Here is a 22,561-nt window from a genome sequence, read left to right on the forward strand (position 1 = left end):
TGCCCGCGAAAGGCAAAGGTCCCGAGTTCGAGTCTCGGCCCAGCACACAGTTTTAATCTCCCGGGATCTTTCAACTACGTTACAGTTCAAAGTTAATTATCTGGCACGTTGTTCATCCGACCACCTTCACACTATTTCTGTACCGTTCTCCACAATCGAACAGAACGGGCTTTAAAATGGAACACCTAAATCTGTCCCTGCGAGTTCTGACTTTTCTTATTTTATTACGATGATCGTGTCTCCGTGTTTAGACTGGCGACAATAAAATATTAACACATGGAGAGCAGAAATTTGGTGACTGAAATTTCGTGGAACGAAAAACCCTTTTGTTTTAATGACTGTCACCCCAAGCCGCGTATCATATGCGTGACAGCCCCTCCTCTCTTTCGTGATGCCACAAAATGAGCTGCCCTTCTTTGAACTTTTCCGATGTCCACGTCCGCCTGTCCTGTCTGGTTAGGATCCCACACCGCGCAGCAACACTGCAGAAGAGGACGGATACGCGTAGTGTAGGCAGTTTCTTTAGTACACCTGTCGCATCTCCTGAGAGATCTGCCAATAAAACGCACTCCTTGCATCGGCTTTCCCACAACTTTATCTCTGCGACCGTTGCAAGTTAAACTCTTCTTAAGAGTTATCGCTACATATTTAATTGAATTAACAGCGTCTATATTTGCGCGACTTATCGTCTAAACGAAACATAACATATTCCTTTTAGTACTCGTACGGGTGACCTCACAGTTTTAATCGTCCCTATGGAATGGTTTCATAATACTTTTGACCAATTCTGTCTCGGCCCCGTCTCGTTTTCTGCACCTCTTCTCCACGGTGTAATTCTTCTAACTCGCCCAGATGAACTAGGCAGTGGGACTGATATAAAATCAATAACTGTTGTTGTTGTTGTTGTCTTCAGTCCTGAGACTGGTTTGATGCAGCTCTCCATGCTACTCTATCCTGTGCAAGCTTCTTCATCTCCCAGTACTTACTGCAACCTACATCCTTCCGAATCTGCTTAGTGTATTCATCTCTTGGTCTCCCTCTACGATTTTTACCCTCCACGCTGCCCTCCAATGCTAAATTTGTGATCCCTTGATGCCTCAGAACATGTCCTACCAACCGGTCCCTTCTTCTAGTCAAGTTGTGCCACAAACTCCTCTTCTTCCCAATTCTATTCAATACCTCCTCATTAGTTACGTGATCTACCCATCTAATCTTCAGCATTCTTCTGTAGCACCACATTTCGAAAGCTTCTATTCTCTTCCTGTCCAAACTATTTATCGTCCATGTTTCACTTCCATACATGGCTACACTCCATACAAATACTTTCAGAAACGACTTCCTGACACTTAAAACTATACTCGATGTTAACAAATTTCTCTTCTTCAGAAACGCTCTCCTTGCCATTGCCAGTCTACATTTTATATCCTCTCTACTTCGACCATCATCAGTTATTTTGCTCCCCAAATAGCAAAACTCCTTTACTACTTTAAGTGTCTCATTTCCTAATCTAATTCCCTCAGCATCACCCGACTTAATTCGACTACATTCCATTATCCTTGTTTTGCTTTTGTTGATGTTCATCTTATACCCTCCTTTCAAGACACTGTCCATTCCGTTCAACTGCTCTTACAAGTCCTTTGCTGTCCCTGACAGAATTACAATGTCATCGGCGAACCTCAAAGTTTTTATTTCTTCTCCATGGATTTTAATAACTACTCCAAACTTTTCTTTTGTTTCCTTTACTGCTTGCTCAATATACAGATTGAATAACATCGGGGAGAGGCTACAACCCTGTCTCACTCCCTTCCCGACCACTGCTTCTCTTTCATGTCCCTCAACTTTTATAACTGCCATCTGGTTTCTGTACAAATTGTAAATAGCCTTTCGCTCCCTGTATTTTACCCCTGCCACCTTCAGAATTTGAAAGAGAGTATTCCAGTTAACACTGTCAAAAGCTTTCTCTAAGTCTACAAATGCTAGAAACGTAGGTTTGCCTTTCCTTGATCTAGCTTCTAAGATAAGTCGTAGGGTCAGTATTGCCTCACGTGTTCCAACATTTCTACGGAATCCAAACTGATCTTCCCCGAGGTCGGCTTCTACTAGTTTTTCCATTCGTCTGTAAAGAATTCACATTAGTGTTTTGCAGCCGTGACTTATTAAACTGATAGTTCGGTAATTTTCACATCTGTCAACTCCTGCTTTCTTTGGGATTGGAATTATTATATTCTTCTTGAAGTCTTGTAACACTACGCTACTGCGCACAATACTTATTAAAGCCTGTACTATGGTAAGTTGACGGGCTTCACCTTATAAGAAAGGATTTTGGTATATATGTTGACCGCGTGTACCAGAATGGAGGCAAAATCAGACTTTCACCCACTCAGTTACAACAATGATACGTCAAGCAAGTCTGAAGTGCAACTACACGTTAGGACAGACAAGAAACAACACAGCACATGCTACCAATTTGTTAATAAAACGGTCGCCAGCCTAATTAGGCATTAATTGAGTTTCTTCCCTGTACAAGTTGAAGTACGTGTATGCAAAACAACACGTAATTACACTGCATAATATGGTAAATTTTAGAACCATAAAATCTACTGAACTAATAATTTCACTTTCTGTACTAATATGAACAAGCCATAAATACACAACAATACACTATAATGTTTACTACAAACTTAGTACAGTCTACTGATCTGATTAAAATCGGGCATAGGTTACACTAGAAATCGCACTTTCGAAACACACATACTATGTCAATTTTGAAAAAGGTACAACACTAATAACTTTTGGTTTTATCTTGACTTTAACTTTGCTGGTCAAATCAGTTCAGTACATTTCAGAATTTACATGAATAGGAAAGAAAAAAAGGGGGGGGGAACCCTGAAACTGTTATGATCACTGTACTGAAATTTTTGATTATCGAAATCGTTAAGCACTCAAGATTTCGAATATATGAGTTACTACTCTTTTTGTCTTATTTCTTGCTCATTTAACTACCATTATTTTTGTCTCAAATTAATTAGCCTTCATTACTAAACCAATTTCAACATTATCTTCCAACTTTGTCAGACCTATATTATTTACCTATATATTCATTAACAACGAAGTTCTTTAAACATCATTTAACATAGATAGGTCTGCAGGTAATTATTATTAACATAAACTTTAAATCTTCATCTCGGGACACTCGGATTGCACAACATGTGGAAAGGATCCTGTCTAGGTTAGTGATGAGGATAATTAAATGATAGGACAATTCTGGTAAAAGTTAAGTTGTTATTGAACAGTAAGGAACAAAAGTAACACTGGTCCACACGAATACAGTACTAAAAGTTTCAACCTGCTCGTATCGATGCGGCGGTTGGCGGGCGGTGAGATGGCGAGGCACAGAGCACACATACAATCACAGCAATGGCTCTTGATGTATCGGCACTTTACCTCTTCATAGCGTCGCAATATTTTTCCATTTAGTGCCTATGTAATTTTGCCATGCTGTATAGTCGTCGGAAACGGCACATCCGAGGCTCAATGAAACTACGTCTTCCAGGAGAGCCTCCTCGATCCAGAACGTGTTACTCAGACCAATGCCAAACTCCGACTACTACTGCTGAGCCCGTTATGCCGTGCCGCACCCGTGTGCATTTTCCCGCGCTCGCCTGCCATCCACCTTTTACCGCTCCCCTACAGACAGGGTATTCACCCGAGGTTTTGCATTCTACATATTCTAATACATTGCCTACGTATGGACCAGACGCACAATTACAATTTTAACATCTTACAGCAGTCTCAACATTTGTTAAACTTCAATTCTATTGCAATATTGCTTGAAATTTGACATAAACATTAAAATTCACATCGAAATTTGTTTACAGTTTCTTTGACATAATGACATGAAACAAAAAAGAAATGAAATCAGAATATCGATTAAACTAATCTATCGAAAATCAGAAGAAAAAATTATCGTATGTACAATAGTATAGCGTTGGTGTTGTTACAGTCTGAGGGTATTTCGCCTGTCTCATACATCTTGCTCACCAGATGGTAGAGTTTTGTCAGGACTGGCTCTCCCAAGGCCGTCAGTAGTTCTAATGGAATGTTGTCTACTCCCGGGGCCTTTCAGTGCTCTGTAAAACTCTTCACGCAGTGTCGTATCTCCCATTTCATCTTCATCTACATCCTCTTCCATTTCCATAATATTGTCCTCAAGTACGTCAAGTACATCAAGTACATAACTATCCGACGTTTATATGCAAGCAACATGTGCTCTGCATCAGAACTTTTATATACTACATAATTCAGTTACTGCTCCTGTGTGTCCTGTGTACTCCCCATCGATATTTATGTACTTGGTTAGGGAAGCGAACATGGTAACCTCACTTTAGTGGCACTGTTTTTGCGTACTATGGGGGATCACTTACGTCTCATATTAATTTATTAGCTCTCAGTGGTCCCAAATGCTGTCGGTGCTACTCTGTAAGCGCCAAAGAAACTGGTACAGGCATGCATATTGAAATACAGGGATATGCAGGCAGGCAGAATACGGCGCTGCGGTCGAAAGCCTAAATACAACAACACGTGCCTGGCGCAGTTGCCAGATCGGTTACTGCTGCGGCAATGGCAGGTTATCAAGATGTGAGTGAATTTGAACGTGGTGTTATAGTCGGCACACGAGCGATGGGACACAGCATCTCCGGGGTAGCGATGAACTGGGGATTTTCTCGCACGACCATTTGACAAGTGCACCATCAATATCAGGAATCTGGTAAAACGTCAAATCTCCGACATCACTGCGACCGGAAAAAGATCCTGCAAGAACGGGACCAGCGACGACTGAAGAGAATCTATGGAAGTGACAAAAGTGCAACCCTTCACCAAATTGCTGCAGATATCAATACTGGGCCATCAACAAGAGTCAGCGTCAGAACCATTCAACGAAACACCATCGATATGGGCTTTCGTCACCGAAGGCCTACTCGTATACCCTTGATGACTGCTCTCTAATGATGTGGGGCGTGTGCAGTTGCCTTAACTATCACTACGTCACGTCGTAGTGAATGGTGTAACGATAAGACGTTGAAAATTCTAGAAAAACAAATGTATTGATTATTCAATGCATTGTGACGTCAAATAGCGGAAGCACAAAGGAAAACACCTGGAGAACTGGGCCACCATTGCAGGGAACGAAAATACAGTGCAGCTGCCGTAGCAAGAACGTTGACTATCGCTCAACACAGTGTGCTGCTTGCAAGGAAAGTGTTTGTAAAATGCTTTCCAACGTTGTACGCTCTTCATGGAACGAACAAATTTTAATGTTATAAGACTTTTGTACTATAATACTCTAACACTATGTACTAATTGATAGTTGGCTGGCTCTGAGCACTCTGGGGCTTAACAGCTGCGGTCATCAGTCCCCTAGAACTTAGAACTACTTAAACCTAACTAACCTAAGGACATCACACACATCCATGCCCGAGGCAGGATTCGAACCTGCGACCGTAGCAGTCGCGCGGTTACGGACTGCGCGCCTAGAACCGCGAGACCACCGCGGCCGGCTACTAATTGATAGTTACGTTTCCTTAATTTTGCACATAATAATGTCAGTGTCATTACGTCCTGATAAATGGATTTGTACATAAGGAATTAAAAGTTCTTTATAATTACTCTGAACCGTGTAAATTTCTTTCAAAATCTGTTCTTAAAGAATTTACTTTATTTACTAGCGATTCATCAAGAACATTAACACACTATGTGAGCGTGGAAGTTGTTGCCAAGGAGTAACTGCTGGAAACAAATTAAATTTCAACCAATGGAAATTTTATTCATAAAAACCTTTTCAAAACAGATTTAAAATTATAAGCAGAAAAGCACACTCGAAATATCAAGTCACAATTTAACAAATGTGAATTTTATTCTTGAAAACCCTTTCAGAACAGATTTAAAAGCAGAACACACCCTCGAAATATGAAGTTACAAATATTCAGAGGCAGAATTTTTTTTTCTTTTTTTTAAACTGTAGGAGCCTTCGGGCTGAGAAGCTTACCTCTCCCTATCAACACGGCCGTAGTCTCGACCGCTCACAACAACCTCTGAAAGAGTACACTGGTGCAAATCTGCAACACACCAGATTACTTTAAACTAAAAATTTTAACAGCTTCTGGTATGATTTTTTTTTAGTAATGTAATTGAAAGCTTTGTTGCTTTGGTAAAAATTAAATTGGTTCTTTTTGTCGTGACAGAATAAATTACTATTAATCACACCAGATTTGTCGGAGAACAGCAGCAACATGTGTAATTGATCCAGCTTTAAGAAATTCTATTACCTTTTAGCGGAAAATTCGTGCGGTACTCTCCGACGTTAGAAAAGTTGTGGTGTTCCGTTCGGAGCAGGAGGCGGCGGTCTTTTCTCATTCGCGATATCGAAAATTACTAAAAAATGAACAGAAATTTTTTTTCGGAGGAAGATCGCGCGGAGAAAACAGACAGAAGTTACATGAAAGAAACCTAAGGGACCAACTAATTGGATTTGTACGAACATATAAACGGAACTGAAAGAACTTGGAATAAATACTATAGCGATGTCGTCACGACAGCCTCCTGTTCCGACAGAACACACGCTGGATCATAAGCTGCATAAATCTTTTAAACAGAAAAGATTATCACAAGTATAATTAATGAAAATAAAGTTGAGAGATTTTCTTTGAAATTAAATAAACTTCAAGGCTTCAAGTATTATATTATGAAACGGAAACTTACATTAACATGGCCACCCATTGTGGCGGTGGAGCGAATTTTCATGATATACATTCTCGCTCGTTTGTGGCTACATATATTTTTTAATCACTTAAACTCTTAAAGTTACAATAAAATGATTATATCAGTATGGAGCACAATACTTTTGCGTCCGACTCGCAACACATTCACAGAACAGCTAGAGAGCGGCGCGGCTCCCTGCAGAAGTAAAAATTAGCAATTGTTATTTTGAAACATAGGTGCATCGTTTTTTTACTGATCGATAGCAACGTATAACAGTTTTATAGCTGTCGTGATATTCTGCGCTTTTCAGGAGCGCGGCAAAGATATCTGGTTACAACATTCATTGGTATATGTTAAAAGTTCGCACATACTGACGCGAATACAGAAAAAAAAACTTTTACATGTTAAAAATCGCAGTGATAAAGGCTGTAATGTCACAATGCCTCCCATGTGAGGCATGATGATTCCGGAAGGATCATCAGGACTCACATGTAGTTTCAAGACATTACTGTGTTTTATCATCTGTTTACTTTCGTTCTAACATAAACTTGGAATGAGTTTGTCATCTAGTTATTTTATGCTTCCAGTACAGTTATGAAAACAAATAGTCTTTCAGTGTCTTTTGTGCACTTTGGCACTTCTCTCAGTTCATTGTAAGGTGTCCTTGCACTGTTATCTTAATTGCTGTAACTGTGAAACAAAATATGAGAAAAAACAATCTTAAGTCTAACACACACAAAGACAAATGAATAATACTCTATATAGAAAACAAAACATGTCAGTAGACAAACATACACAGATACATTGAAATAATTACTTAAACAGTCCTCTAAAATTGTCTGTGACTTGTTTGGTCTCGTAATGTTTTTTATCCGTTTCATTAGATTCTTTTAGAATGTCGTTGTTAATCAGGACGTTTCACTTGACACTACACTGTACACTTTTATTTGTCACGCGCTCACTTATCCGGAGTCTGCAACGTCTATTCTCGTTCGGTGAGCGGCGTCGTCCGAGAGGTCACGACCCTGGGTAGCGTCTTTTTTTGTGTTCCGTCGTGTTGCCTCTCTAGTGTCTCGCATCAAGCGTCATGTCGTTTACATGCAAATAAACAGAAAGAAACCTGTGTTAGGTTCGTGCTATAATGTAGACTTACAGGTAAAAGTTTTATAGGATTCTGGACAGGATTGATAACCTTCCCTTCCAGTTAACGTTTCAGTGCTCAGTAATGCCTTGTCTTTATTTAACTATCCATCGCAAAATATCCGACGTGACTGATTAAATGGAAATTAATTTGAAGCTAAGACTTCTCTTTTTACAGAATAAATAAAGTTCATAATTAAGTTTCACTGTGATAGCTTTAGCAATGTCTCTTGCGTAGATGTGAGACGGAAAACATTCTAAGGTCAATGACACGCCTCCACAGCGCGCGCGTCGGTTGTGTTCCAAATGTTAATTGTTGAGTCCAACTGCAAGCAGCTCCGCGCTGTTGCCGGTTACTAGTCCAGTGCAACACGCGCTCGTGTATGCTCGTATGAAGGTTAACGTGTGTCACTAGCGCTCTGCTAAAATGAGAACACGCGGAAAACACACGTCTAGTGTCCTTTCTCCATCGTCGATCGGCGTATCGAAAACTTGGGTAGAAAATACCACCGTCTGTTTCGAGGATTTCACACGACAGTCCCTGCGACCTGCCATGCTGCTTACACACAGGTAAGTGAAGCCAACGTTTTACATATAGTTTGCGAAATGCTTTGCTGTGATCGCTGTCACTACCTGCACTTGCGTGTACACATGTCACTGCACACGTATTTTGTACACTTTATCACTCGCATTTTGTTTAGAACGTCTTAGAGTGTCTGCAAATTCACATCTCCCATCTCACATTGTGATTTCAAAGTTCACGGTTCAAGTTACTCACAGGTAAATACATTACAAGATTAAACAATGTCCATAAATTACATACATACATTTCTTAAGTTTGTTTACAGTCACAAAATTCTGTTAACCTTTTCAGTCACGCCGCGCCGGATTAGCGTATTGAATACCACTACTTGTGCATCAAGGCACGATTATTTCGGTTATTCTCTCTCCCTTTTACGAAGGTAAAATTTTTTTTAAACAAATCTTTTATGCAGCTTGTTATTTCGTTTCTCTTCAAAATTTAGTGTCACTGTTTATGTAGAGCACAGATTGAACAAATTCTGTCTCTACTGTTCGAGCATACTCGTGCATTTCTCTCCGGAAGATTCATGCTTCATAAAGTTACTGGCTGCAAGTACTACTCGCGGAATGTATTATAATCTCTCAACATTGCTACTCGCGATACGCGATTAGAACAAAACTTTCGCTAACGGCTCTCTCCCACAAATTTCGTTTCCACTTCAACCGTCTAAAGAGCACTCAGATGAGCCTGTCAAATTCTAATCCTCACTTTTTTTTTAATGGGATAGGATGGGGAAGTGGAAGAGGAGAGGATCAAATATGAACATAAATACACTATATATACAAATTCTAGCACAGCTACACTAGGATATTTTTGTGACCTTAGATGCATGACATGCGTCACGTGTGCCTTCAAGTGGCTATTCTTTAATCTAATATCAGATCTTAGTTTTATTATTATAATGTGAGTCATATCTGGTGACAGCTTTCTAGTTGCTCACGTTTCCTTCTGGGCAATTGTCGGGCTTGGCTGTGAAATAGCTAATTACTTTAGTGCATCTTACATTTTTAAAGAAGAAACGTTTACCATCAGGAATACTTCAGACTTGTCAGTACGACGTATATGTTTCCATGTAGTGGCACTCTCGACTACATGACCTAACAGCTGTTGTAAAACAGAATAAAGGAAATGCTTTGTTGCTTAGCTATTAAATCTATATGAGGCTTACTGTTCGTAGATGATACTTTGAATCTGAGATTGAATCTCCTGAAAACTATCAAATACTACGTGATACTCTCTCTCTCTGTTATTTACTGCTTTTGACAGTTCAAACACTTGGCTACACAAATCTGTTTAATTCTGAAGATCGCGCTAACAAAAGGTATGGTTCATGGCGGTGTTACAATAACGCACAGTTTACACGCAATAGGCTGTACTCTGTACACTTAAAGACTAACATTCCATCTTGAGGGCTGAAAAAGAAATTGCTTAACCTAATATTTCACATCAATCTGCTACTTCCTTCCGTATCTCCTGTCACCAATAACGGCATTCCTCAATGCCAACAGCCAACTTGGACTGCTTACACCTATGACGAACTTAAAACTAACTGAGAATCTGTCCTCTCAAATGGAATGTGCTTTCCTTTTCGTACGCCATAATAAATCAAATCTTCAATTACCTCCATAGTTTTTCGCCAAAGTGTGAGTACTCGTACTGGTGTGTTTGAATACCGAAGTGTTTCACAGGTTAAACCTTAGGCTAATGTTCCTTAGCTTGTTACTTTGCCTCGTTATACTTCTTGAGATCCTGGTGGTGATACAATCCGTTAATTCTGCCAGATGCTGGATCCGCTATTAGATAACATCCTGTATGTGGTTTTCTAATTACTACAAATGGTCCGTCGTACAATAGCCTCCATTTCCGATTTCTTTTCAACAACTTCGATGGCTTAAAATGTGTCCGTAAAAGCACCTTTTCATTAATGTCATATGTAAGAGCCTTAGATACTTTCTTGTCATAAGACTTCTTGCGTAGATTCGCCTGTACAGCTAAGGATACCAATGCTTGCCTAAGTTTTGCATCTAAATCTAATTCTGGTTCTACAATTTTAGGTATGGGATCTAACCATTCATCTCTTTCCCGATGACTCGTCATTAATTCCGCAGGTGTAAATCCAGTTGAGAAGTGTGGAAGATTGTTGACAATCTGCTCGAATGAAGATACAGAGTCAATCCAACGGGTTTGTCGATTAGGTATGTAGGTTCGAATGAATCTATTGAACTCTTTGAAGATACGTTCGGTGGGATTAGATTGCGGTCTGAAACGAGATATAAGTATTTGTTTGATACCAAGTCTGGCAAGAAAATTGCGCCATTGTCTGCCAGTGAAATTCGATGCATTATCTGATAGAATGGCCTCCGGCTTGCCAAATCGAGGAAACTAGTCTTGTTCGATTCGACGGATGATCTGAAGTGCACTGGATGATTTCACTGCATAAAGTCTCATGTTTTGTGAAAAGATCCAACAATGCGACTAGGTATTTCACCCCTCCCCTCCCTTGCGGCAGGGAGCCGGCGAGATCAAGGGCCAGAACTTGATTTGGTCTCTCAGTAATAATTGGATTCAGAGGAATTAGGTTCGAATGGTTGAAGGGTTTTGCCTTCTGGCAGATACGACATGTACTTAACAATTTGTGGATTCGATGGTGCAAGTTTGGTACATAGCAATACGCAGAAATCTTTCGTTTGCATTTTTCAGGTCCATAATGACCCCAGGAAAGATGTGTGTACCAGATAAGGTGTTCAACGTATGCGTGTGGTATACACACACACCATCTACCAGAGAGGAGAGAAGTTCGATGGAATAAAACATCGTTCTGTAGTTTATAAAATTTGGACAAGTGGTGATCGGGTTTTGTTAGAAGAAGTTGTTTGACCTTACGCCATTTGGGATCTGTTTCTTGGAGTATACGCATCTGCTTGCAGAGCTGAAGGAAATACTTTCTATGTAGTGGGTCTTTCATTAGAAGAATTCGGTAGTTAGACATCTGCTCGATAAGGTCACTGGACTCGGGAAGTCCTTGCGGCATGCGTGACAAAGCATCCGCGATAATGTTGTTTTTACCCTTGATGTATACTATTTCGAAATCATACTCTTGCAAGAAGAGACTCCATCGTGTAAGACGAGGATGAAGAAGTTTACACGAGAGCAAGAAACTAAGAGCTTGGTGATCAGAAAAGACCTTAATTTTCCGACCATGGATGTAGTAATTGAACCTTTTAAAGGACCATATAATGGCCAGAGCCTCCAACTCTGTCACCGAGTATGACCTCTCACATTCTGTGAGAACCCTACTTGCAAAGCTGATAACTCTTGTTGTTGTTGTGGTCTTCAGTACTGAGACTGGTTTGATGCAGCTCTCCATGCTACTCTATCCTGTGCAAGCTTTTTCATCTCCCAGTACCTACTGCAACCTACATCCTTCTGAATCTGCTTAGTGTATTCATCTCTTGGTCTCCCTCTACGATTTTTACCCTCCACGCTGCCCTCCAATACTAATTTGGTGATCCCTTGATGCCTCAGAACATGTCCTACCAACCGATTCCTTCTTCTGGTCAAGTTGTGCCACAAACTTCTCTTCTCCCCAATCCTATTCAATACTTCCTCATTAGTTATGTGATCTACCCATCTAATCTTCAGCATTCTTCTGTAGCACCACATTTCGAAAGCTTCTATTCTCTTCTTGTCCAAACTATTTATCGTCCATGTTTCACTTCCATACATGGCTACACTCCATACGAACACTTGCAGAAATGACTTCCTGACACTTAAATCAATACTGGATGTTAACAAATTTCTCTTCTTCAGAAACGCTTTCCTTGCCATTGCCAGCCTACATTTTATATCCTCTCTACTTCGACCATCATCAGTTATTTTGCTCCCCAAATAGCAAAACTCCTTTACTACTTTAAGTGCCTCATTTCCTAATCTAATTCCCTCAGCATCACCCGACTTAATTAGACTACATTCCATTATCCTTGTTTTGCTTTTGTTGATGTTCATCTTATATCCTCCTTTCAAGACACTGTCCATTCCATTCAACTGCTCTTCCAAGTCCTTTGCTGTCTCTGACAGAATTACAATGTCATCGGCGAACCTCAAAGTTTTTATTTCTTCTCCATGAATTTTAATACCTACTCCGAATTTTTCTTTTGTTTCCTTTACTGCTTGCTCAATATACAGATTGAACAACATCGGGGAGAGGCTACAACCCTGTCTTACTCCCTTCCCAACCACTCCTTCCCTTTCATGTCCCTCGACTCTTATAACTGCCATCTGGTTTCTGTACAAATTGTAAATAGCCTTTCGCTCCCTGTATTTTACCCCTGCCACCTTTAGAATTTGAAAGAGAGTATTCCAGTCAACATTGTCAAAAGCTTTCTCTAAGTCTACAAATGCTAGAAACGTAGGTTTGCCTTTTCTTAATCTTTCTTCTAAGATAAGTCGTAAGGTCAGTATTGCCTCACGTGTTCCAGTGTTTCTACGGAATCCAAACTGATCTTCCCCGAGGTTCGCTTCTACTAGTTTTTCCATTCGTCTGTAAAGAATTCGTGTTAGTATTTTGCAGCTGTGACTTATTAAGCTGATAGTTCGGTAATTTTCACATCTGTCAACACCTGCTTTCTTTGGGATTGGAATTATTATATTCTTCTTGAAGTCTGAGGGTATTTCGCCTGTCTCATACATCTTCCTCACCAGATGGTAGAGTTTTGTCAGGACTGGCTCTCCCACGGCCGTCAGTAGTTCCAATGGAATATTGTCTACTCCGGGGGCCTTGTTTCGACTCAGGTCTTTCAGTGCTCTGTCAAACTCTTCACGCAGTATCATATCTCCCATTTCATCTTCATCTACATCCTCTTCCATTTCCATAATATTGTCCTCAAGTACATCGCCCTTGTATAGACCCTCTATATACTCCTTCCACCTTTCTGCTTTCCCTTCTTTGCTTAGAACTGGGTTTCCATCTGAGCTCTTGATATTCATACAAGTCGTTCTCTTATCTCCAAAGGTCTCTTTAATTTTCCTGTAGGCGGTATCTATCTTACCCCTAGTGAGATAGGCCTCTACATCCTTACATTTGTCCTCTAGCCATCCCTGCTTAGCCATTTTGCACTTCCTGGCGATCTCATTTTTGAGACGTTTGTATTCCTTTTTGCCTGTTTCACTTACTGCACTTTTATATTTTCTCCTTTCATCAATTAAATTCAATATTTCTTCTGTTACCCAAGGATTCCTACTAGCCCTCATCTTTTTACCTACTTGATCCTCTGCTGCCTTCACTACTTCATCCCTCAAAGCTACCCATTCTTCTTCTACTGTATTTATTTCTCCCATTCCTCTCAATTGCTTTCTTATGCTCTCCCTGAATCTCTGTACAACCTCTGGTTCTTTTAGTTTATCCAGGTCCCATCTCCTTAAATTCCCACCGTTTTGCAGTTTCTTCAGTTTTAATCTACAGGTCATAACCAATAGATTGTGGTCAGAGTCCACATCTGCCCCTGGAAATGTCTTACAATTTAAAACCTGGTTCCTAAATCTCTGTCTTACCATTATATAATCTATCTGATACCTTTTAGTATCTCCAGGGTTCTTCCATGTATACAACCTTCTTTCATGATTCTTAAACCAAGTGTTAGTTATGATTATGTTGTGCTCTGTGCAAAATTCTACCAGGTGGCTTCCTCTTTCATTTCTGTCCCCCAATCCATATTCACCTACTATGTTTCCTTCTCTCCCTTTTCCTACACTCGAATTCCAGTCACCCATGACTATTAAATTTTCGTCTCCCTTCACAATCTGAATAATTTCTTTTATTTCATCATACATTTCTTCAATTTCTTCGTCATCTGCAGAGCTAGTTGGCATATAAACTTGTACTACTGTAGTAGGTGTGGGCTTCGTATCTATCTTGGCCACAATAATGCGTTCACTATGCTGTTTGTAGTAGCTTACCCGCATTCCTATTTTCCTATTCATTATTAAACCTACTCCTGCATTACCCCTATTTGATTTTGTGTTTATAACCCTGTAGTCACCTGACCAGAAGTCTTGTTCCTCCTGCCACCGAACTTCACTAATTCCCACTATATCTAACTTCAACCTATCCATTTCCCTTTTTAAATTTTCTAACCTACCTGCCCGATTAAGGGATCTGACATTCCACGCTCCGATCCGTAGAACGTCAGTTTTCTTTCTCCTGATAACGACGTCCTCCTGAGTAGTCCCCGCCCGGAGATCCGAATGGGGGACTATTTTACCTCCGGAATATTTTACCCAAGAGGACGCCATCATCATGTAATCATACAGTAAAGCTGCATGCCCTCGGGAAAAATTACGGCTGTAGTTTCCCCTTGCTTTCAGCCGTTCGCAGTACCGGCACGGCAAGGCCGTTTTGGTTATTGTTACAAGGCCAGATCAGTCAATCATCCAGACTGTTGCCCTTGCAACTACTGAAAAGGCTGCTGCCCCTCTTCAGGAACCACACGTTTGTCTGGCCTCTCAACAGATACCCCTCCGTTGTGGTTGCACCTACGGTACGGCTATCTGTATCGCTGAGGCACGCAAGCCTCCCCACCAACGGCAAGGTCCATGGTTCATGGACTCTTATCTCTTCTTTTCCATCAATTACTTTTATTTGAAACAAACAAGAACCAAGCCCCTGAAATGAAGCATCTGACGAAATACAGAATTCTTTATCCATGTCTGGATGGAACAAAATATTGCTGTTAAGAAGTGCTTGTTTAATGCGATCAAAATCTGCCTGACACTCTGGCGTCCAATACCAGTGAGTATTTTTCTTTAGAAGATCATGCAATGCTTGACTGTTCATCGACTGATCCGAAATAAACTTTCTGAAAAAGGAAGTCATTCCGAGGAAGCCTTTCAACTGGCGTTTAGAAGAGGGCACAGGATAGTTTTTAATATTTGCTAGTTTGTCTGGATCTGGGGTAATTCCCTGTGATGATACAAGATGTCCTAAAAATTTAATCTCGCTTTTACCAAATTTAGACTTATGTAGATTAGCTGTGACTCCATAGTCAACAAACCTCTGGAAAACTTTGCTTATTATGTCTAAATGTTCTTCCCAAGATTTCGTAGCAATCAGTAAGTCATCAACATACACTGTTACTCGATCCAACAGTTCAGGTCCTAATACATGATCAAGTGCAGCTATGAATACGCCTGAACTCACATTCAAACCAAATGGAACTACTTTGAATTGGTATGATCTACCTGCAAATATAAACGCTGTATATTTTCGAGACTGTGATGTCATCTTGACCTGCCAGTAGCTCGATCTCAAGTCTACCGATGTGAGGAATTTTACTCCATGAAACCTTTGTAATTGTTCATCCATAGCCTCAGGTCGAGTTCATACTGGAATAATTATTTTATTTGTTTCTTGCATCCAAAACTATACGTACACTACCATCCTTCTTCAAAACTGGCAATAACGGACTACTGTAAGGTGAGTCTGACGGTTCAATGATCTCCCACTTAAGCATTTTACGTATTTCATTTTTCACAGCCTCGCGCCTTGCATACGGGACAGAGTACGTTGTCTTGCACAAAGTAGAATGGGGAGCGACCTTCATGTCATATTCGTAGTCACGTATTACTCCAGGTTTCGAAGAAAAGACATGAAGATACCTCATAAGTAAGTGCAGTAAATCTTGCCTTTGTATGTAATCAAGTTCACTTGATTCGCTTACTTTGTTCAAAATCTCTTCTCTAGTCGGAAGTCCGTCATCAGTATCAAAATCTGTCCAACTGTTACCCTGTCTTGTCATGTGTGCTTGGTTCAAAAACATTCGCTGTACCAGTCTGCGTACCTTAACTTTGTGCTCAGTGTTGACTCTTTTGACCTTGCCGCGCAACAATTGCAGCGTTACCTCCTGTTCACCTACTCGGATTGTACAGATACCCTTTTCTATATCAATCACTGCCTTAGTCTTCCTCAGGAACTCCATTCCTAATAAGCATGACACTGACAAATTCTTAACTACTAGAAATACACACATGAAAGAAGTAGAATTAATCCTTATCGGTACCTGAGCTTGCAAATTGACTCGCTGTGATAAAGATCCTACCGCTCCTGTTACTGAACAACCTTGTACTGGTAACGTTAAAATTTTCATCCCTGCAGAAACTTTCTTAAACATACATAGTAATAAAGCATTTACGATTGCAAAAAAAAAATGGCTCTGAGCACTATGCGACTTAACATCTTAGGTCATCAGTCCCCTAGAACTTAGAACTAGTTAAACCTAACTAACCTAAGGACATCACACACATCCATGCCCGAGGCAGGATTCGAACCTGCGACCGTAGCAGTCGCGCGGTTCCGGACTGCGCGCCTAGAACCGCGAGACCACCGCGGCCGGCTTACGTTTGCACCAGTATCAATAATAGCATCTATTGGTGTATTGGCTATGTAAATTTTAGTCATTGCTTGTACTTCGTCTTCCCATACGTCATTCAAGTCTGTCTCAATATTTTCCTGCAACAAATCGTCTCTCAAGTCAGTGTCGCGATCATAACGTATTACGTTAAGTCGTTCAAGGTCGAGTTTGCCCCCATTATCTCCCGCAGCATCCCCAAGGAGGCGAAAAGGTGCTGCCTTTAGTTTTCCGCTTTCTTGTGATGCGACTGATTTGATTCTTCAGTCACATCACTTGACCATTCTCGCTGGTTTTTTACCCATTGTGTGTGTTGATTTGTATCAAACCCTTGTTGGTACTGCACTTGGTTACCAGGCTGAAAAATCGGTACAATACTTGCCTGCGTAAAATATACCGGTGGATTGTATTGTTTTCTTGGTTTATTGTTATTGTATCTAAAGTCCTGTTGTGGTGGCGTGTACTGTTGCTGTTGCATGAATGGTTGTTGCTGAGGCATGTATTGCTGTTGTTGCTGGTGTTGTGGCTGCCCATAGGGTTGTGGTGGAGGTAGCTGACCTCCGCAATTTTGATTGCTGCAACGTTTACCCTCGTATTTGTTCCCATTCTGGTAGAAGTTACTACCGTTATTGTTTGATTGGTATGGGGCATTCCCGCAATACTGTTGTTGCGTGTTGTATATTGGATTGTACCGTTGGTTGCCGTAATGCTTGTTTTTGTGTTTACCATTACGGTAACCATTGTTTCGGCCTTTATTGCGGTTATTGTACTGTTCGTTTCCGTATTGTGTTTCGTGTGAACCATTTCCATTACTACCGTTTCCATTCGAATACGTACCTGCGTTGTTGTTCTTACGGTTAGCATTCGCACGCGCGTCTTCGTGTATAAGATCGAGCGAATCAAGGACGGATAAAAATGCGTCCTGATCTTCCTCTGACACGTTCACTAATTTTTCGCGTATGGAAATGGGTAGTTTTGACTTAAGAATCATAATAACATCTTTTGTTGTTATGGGAGTGTCCCAATATTGTATCTTTCTCAAGTACTTTTCAAAGTACCGGCGAAGTCCGCCACTGTTCGAATGGAAAGGTTCGGCATTGTAGACCTCTTTGCGTAGGCGTTGCTGAACACCTGCGCTCCAAAATTTCCTTAAAAAGTTCTTCTCAAACTCGCTAAATGTTTTGCACTTATCAACCATCTCGGTTCCCCATATAGCACTTTTCCTTGTATGTATCCGGTAATGAATTGTATTCTCTGTTTGTCATTCCAGGCAGCTGGAAAGACTCCTGAAAAGTTCTTTAGGAAAACGACTGGATGAATATTTCGCTTTTCCGGTTGGAATGGTTGAAAAACTCTGTGTTTCAATACACTCTCCTCTTTCATGAGGGTTGTGAGTGTCAATTGTTCAGTGTTGTTGTTGTGTGAATCGTTAAATTCATTTTTCAGTCGCGGAATGTACTGTGGTGTGTTGAGTTGTTGTGTTGTCTGGTATTGATGTTTATCTGTCTCAGAAGGTAGTGAGTGTTTCCCGTCACTCTGGTTATCATACTGTAGTGTTTGAATTTGCTGTTTCAGGTCGGATATCTCATCTGTTACTTGCTTCCGCCATTCCGGCAAATCCCGGGTAAACACTCGTCTAATTTGGCCTAGTTCAGTACAAACAGTGTCTCCTGAACTGCCGGGTGCAGATAATATGTCTAAGGTTGCGGATTTAACAACATCTTTCAAGTCACGTGTAACCTTCTCCTCAACAGGCTTCTCTTGTACATCAATCCATTCTTTGTAATGTTCGGTAAGTGCTTTAGTGTGTGAAGCAACACTACTGTTAACTCTTTCCTCAATAGTTCGGTCCGAAATGTCATTCGCCATTGCACTTACTTTTGATTCTACAGTGGCTACCGCTGTCGCTAACTCGTCTACCTGTCGTGCAACTGTTTTATACGCAAGTTTTACCGAATCGGTTTCTTTGCGACACGCTTCGATTTGAGTTGTGAGATTCTGACCAATGTTATCAATTTTGTTATTCAGAGTGCTTATCTGTGTTGTCAAAGTGGTTACTTGCGCCGTGACGTCACCCTTAACCGAATCTATCTGTGCCGTGACGTCACCCTTAACCGAATCTATCTGTGCCATGACGTCGCCCTTAACCGAATCTATCTGTGCTGTGAGAGAGCCTACTTGCGTAGTGAGGGTACCTACTTTCGCTGTGAGAGAGCCTACTTTCGCATCAATGGTGGTATTTACGTCATTCCTAACTGAGTCAATCTGTGTTGTCATATCCGTTTTCAACTCTGATAAAAACTTGTCTCTGGCTTTCTCACGTTGTTCCCTCTCCTGTTTGTCTAGTATCAATTCCTGTAACATTTTGACAATGTCAATTGATACCGTTATCGGGGAGGTGGGTGTTTCCTGCTGAGTGTCGTCCACGTTAGCTACCTCTTGTCTGTCGTCTGTCCTGGCCGTCGTTCCGCGTGAGCGGAGTCGGTAATGTTTGTTAACAGTGCCGTCGCTTTCGTCTGCAGAGTTCGCGCTCGATTGTCCGTCCGCCATAATGAAATTCAAGTATTGCCAACTTAAAATGGGTACTGCCAACTGAAATTCTGATTGTCAATTATTCTTGCCGCGCAAGTTAAAGTCGCGGCGCGTTCGTCAAATGTCTAATGTTACGTGGGTAATAACTGACACACGTCTGTAGCAAAAAGACAAGATGGAGTCAACGCCGTTGAAACAATTGATTGCCAACGCTGTTACACAGAAAAGACTGAATTTGCATCCATCTTGAACTTACACGAGAATACTAACTACAGTATAAAACAAATAGTCAAGCAGAAGGTTACAGAAAATGTTCAAATATTTACGTAGTAAAAAAAAGTGGTTTTTTACGTTAAGCTACAGAAAGGATAGAGTGAGGTCGAATTTGAAGGTCAAATGAGCTACTCTTTAGACAGAACTATGGCAAACGAAAATTTGGTACTCACTCGGCGTTGTCTTTAAAACTGCAAATCTGCGTCTTATTAAATCCCATGATATTTGTGTAAATACCGCGTCCTTCAAGATTGCGTATATTTATTGCTCATCCGTAATTTTATGCAGCATTGGGTTCCAAAGAGCGATACATGAAATAAGACAATCATATATTAGTACCGTGACACTTTCAATATTTTAGTCAAGTCCCTGTTCGGGCGCCAGATCTGGTATGATTTTTTTTTCTAGTAATTTAATTGAAAGCTTTGTTGCTTTGGTAAAAATAAAATTGTTTCTTTTTGTCGTGACAGAATCATCATCATCATCAGTTATCTGCTATATTAGCAGGTCCTTTGCCTCTCCATTTTCTGCGATCCATTGCTTCCTTCTTAAGGCTGCTGTATGTTGTACCGTCCATCATGTCATCCAGTATCTGGAATCTCTTCCTTCCTCGCTTCCTTTTCCCTTCTACATAACCTTCTAAAACTGTTTTTATCAGTCCGTCATTCTTTCTTAATATATGCCCAATCCAATTTCTTTTTCTTCTCTTTATTACATCTAGTAACTGCCTTTTCTCTCCCACTCTTCTCAGTACCTCTTCATTTTTTACTCTGTCCATCCAACTTATTCCTTCCATCTTCCGCCATGTCCAGATCTCAAAAGCCTCCAGCCTTTCTCTGTCTGTTTTCCTCATAGTCCATGTTGCAGCGCCATATAGAAGAACACTCCATACAAGACATTTTATGAGTCTCTTTCTGAGTTCTCTGTCCATACCGCTGCAGAAGATTCTCCTTTTCTTATAAAACGCCTCTTTTGCCATTGCTATCCTTGTTTTAATTTCTGTGGTGCACTTCCAGTCGGTGTCTATCCTGCTTCCAAGATACTTAAAATTTTGCACCTGTTCTAGTTTTTCTCCATTCAGCACAATTTTTAGTTCCTTATTTCCTCCTATTGCCAATACTTTTGTTTTATTTGTGTTAATTTTCATTCCATATTTTTTTCCGTTAGTTGCAATGGTGTCCACCAAATCCTGTAATTCTTTTTCCCCTGTGGCTAGAAGGACCATGTCATCAGCAAATCTCAAGCACCCTACTCTTCTTCCTCCAATTTCTACTCCTTTGTCATCTAATGAGCATTGGTCAATCATATTTTCCAAGTACAGGTTGAAAAGAGTAGGTGATAAACAGCATCCTTGTCTTACTCCTTTCCCTAGTCTTATCCAGTTTGTACTTTCTCCTCTCACTTTAACTGAAACTTTTTGATTAAGGTACAATGAGTTTATAAGTCTTCTGGTTTTCCAGTCCACTCTCTTTTCCCTCATAATAGTCGCCAGCTTGTCCCAAACCACATTGTCAAATGCCTTTTCTAAATCGATGAAGCACATATATAGGTCTCTTCCTTTTTCAATAAACCTTTCTCCTAAGATTCGTAAGAGCCCTATTGCATCTCTGGTGCCCGTATTCCGTCTAAAGCCAAACTGCTCCTCGCCGAGATTCTCCTCTATTACTTTTTCAAGTCTTTTATTAATTATTCTTAACATCACTTTCCCCCCCATGAACCATGGACCTTGCCGTTGGTGGGGAGGCTTGCGTGCCTCAGCGATACAGATAGCCGTACCGTAGGTGCAACCACAACGAAGGGGTATCTGTTGAGAGGCCAGACAAACGTGTGGTTCCTGAAGAGGGGCAGCAGCCTTTTCAGTAGTTGCAAGGGCAACAGTCTGGATGATTGACTGATCTGGCCTTGTAACAATAACCAAAACGGCCTTGCTGTGCTGGTACTGCAAACGGCTGAAAGCAAGGGGAAACTACAGCCGTAATTTTTCCCGAGGGCATGCAGCTTTACTGTATGATTACATGATGATGGCGTCCTCTTGGGTAAAATATTCCGGAGGTAAAATAGTCCCCCATTCGGATCTCCGGGCGGGGACTACTCAAGAGGATGTCGTTATCAGGCGAAAGAAAACTGGCGTTCTACGGATCGGAGCGTGGAATGTCAGATCCCTTAATCGGGCAGGTAGGTTAGAAAATTTAAAAAGGGAAATGGATAGGTTGAAGTTGGATATAGTGGGAATTAGTGAAGTTCGGTGGCAGGAGGAACAAGACTTTTGGTCAGGTGACTACAGGGTTATAAACACAAAATCAAATAGGGGTAATGCAGGAGTAGGTTTAATAATGAATAGGAAAATAGGAATGCGGGTAAGCTACTACAAACAGCATAGTGAACGCATTATTGTGGCCAAGATAGATACGAAGCCCACACCTACTACAGTAGTACAAGTTTATATGCCGACTAGCTCTGCAGATGACGAAGAAATTGAAGAAATGTATGATGAAATAAAAGAAATTATTCAGATTGTGAAGGGAGACGAAAATTTAATAGTCATGGGTGACTGGAATTCGAGTGTAGGAAAAGGGAGAGAAGGAAACATAGTAGGTGAATATGGATTGGGGGACAGAAATGAAAGAGGAAGCCGCCTGGTCGAATTTTGCACAGAGCACAACATAATCATAACTAACACTTGGTTTAAGAATCATGAAAGAAGGTTGTATACATGGAAGAATCCTGGAGATACTAAAAGGTATCAGATAGATTATATAATGGTAAGACAGAGATTTAGGAACCAGGTTTTAAATTGTAAGACATTTCCAGGGGCAGATGTGGACTCTGACCACAATCTATTGGTTATGACCTGTAGATTAAAACTGAAGAA

The sequence above is a fragment of the Schistocerca piceifrons genome, chromosome 9, assembly GCF_021461385.2.
Source record: "Schistocerca piceifrons isolate TAMUIC-IGC-003096 chromosome 9, iqSchPice1.1, whole genome shotgun sequence".
NCBI lineage: Eukaryota > Metazoa > Arthropoda > Insecta > Orthoptera > Acrididae > Schistocerca > Schistocerca piceifrons.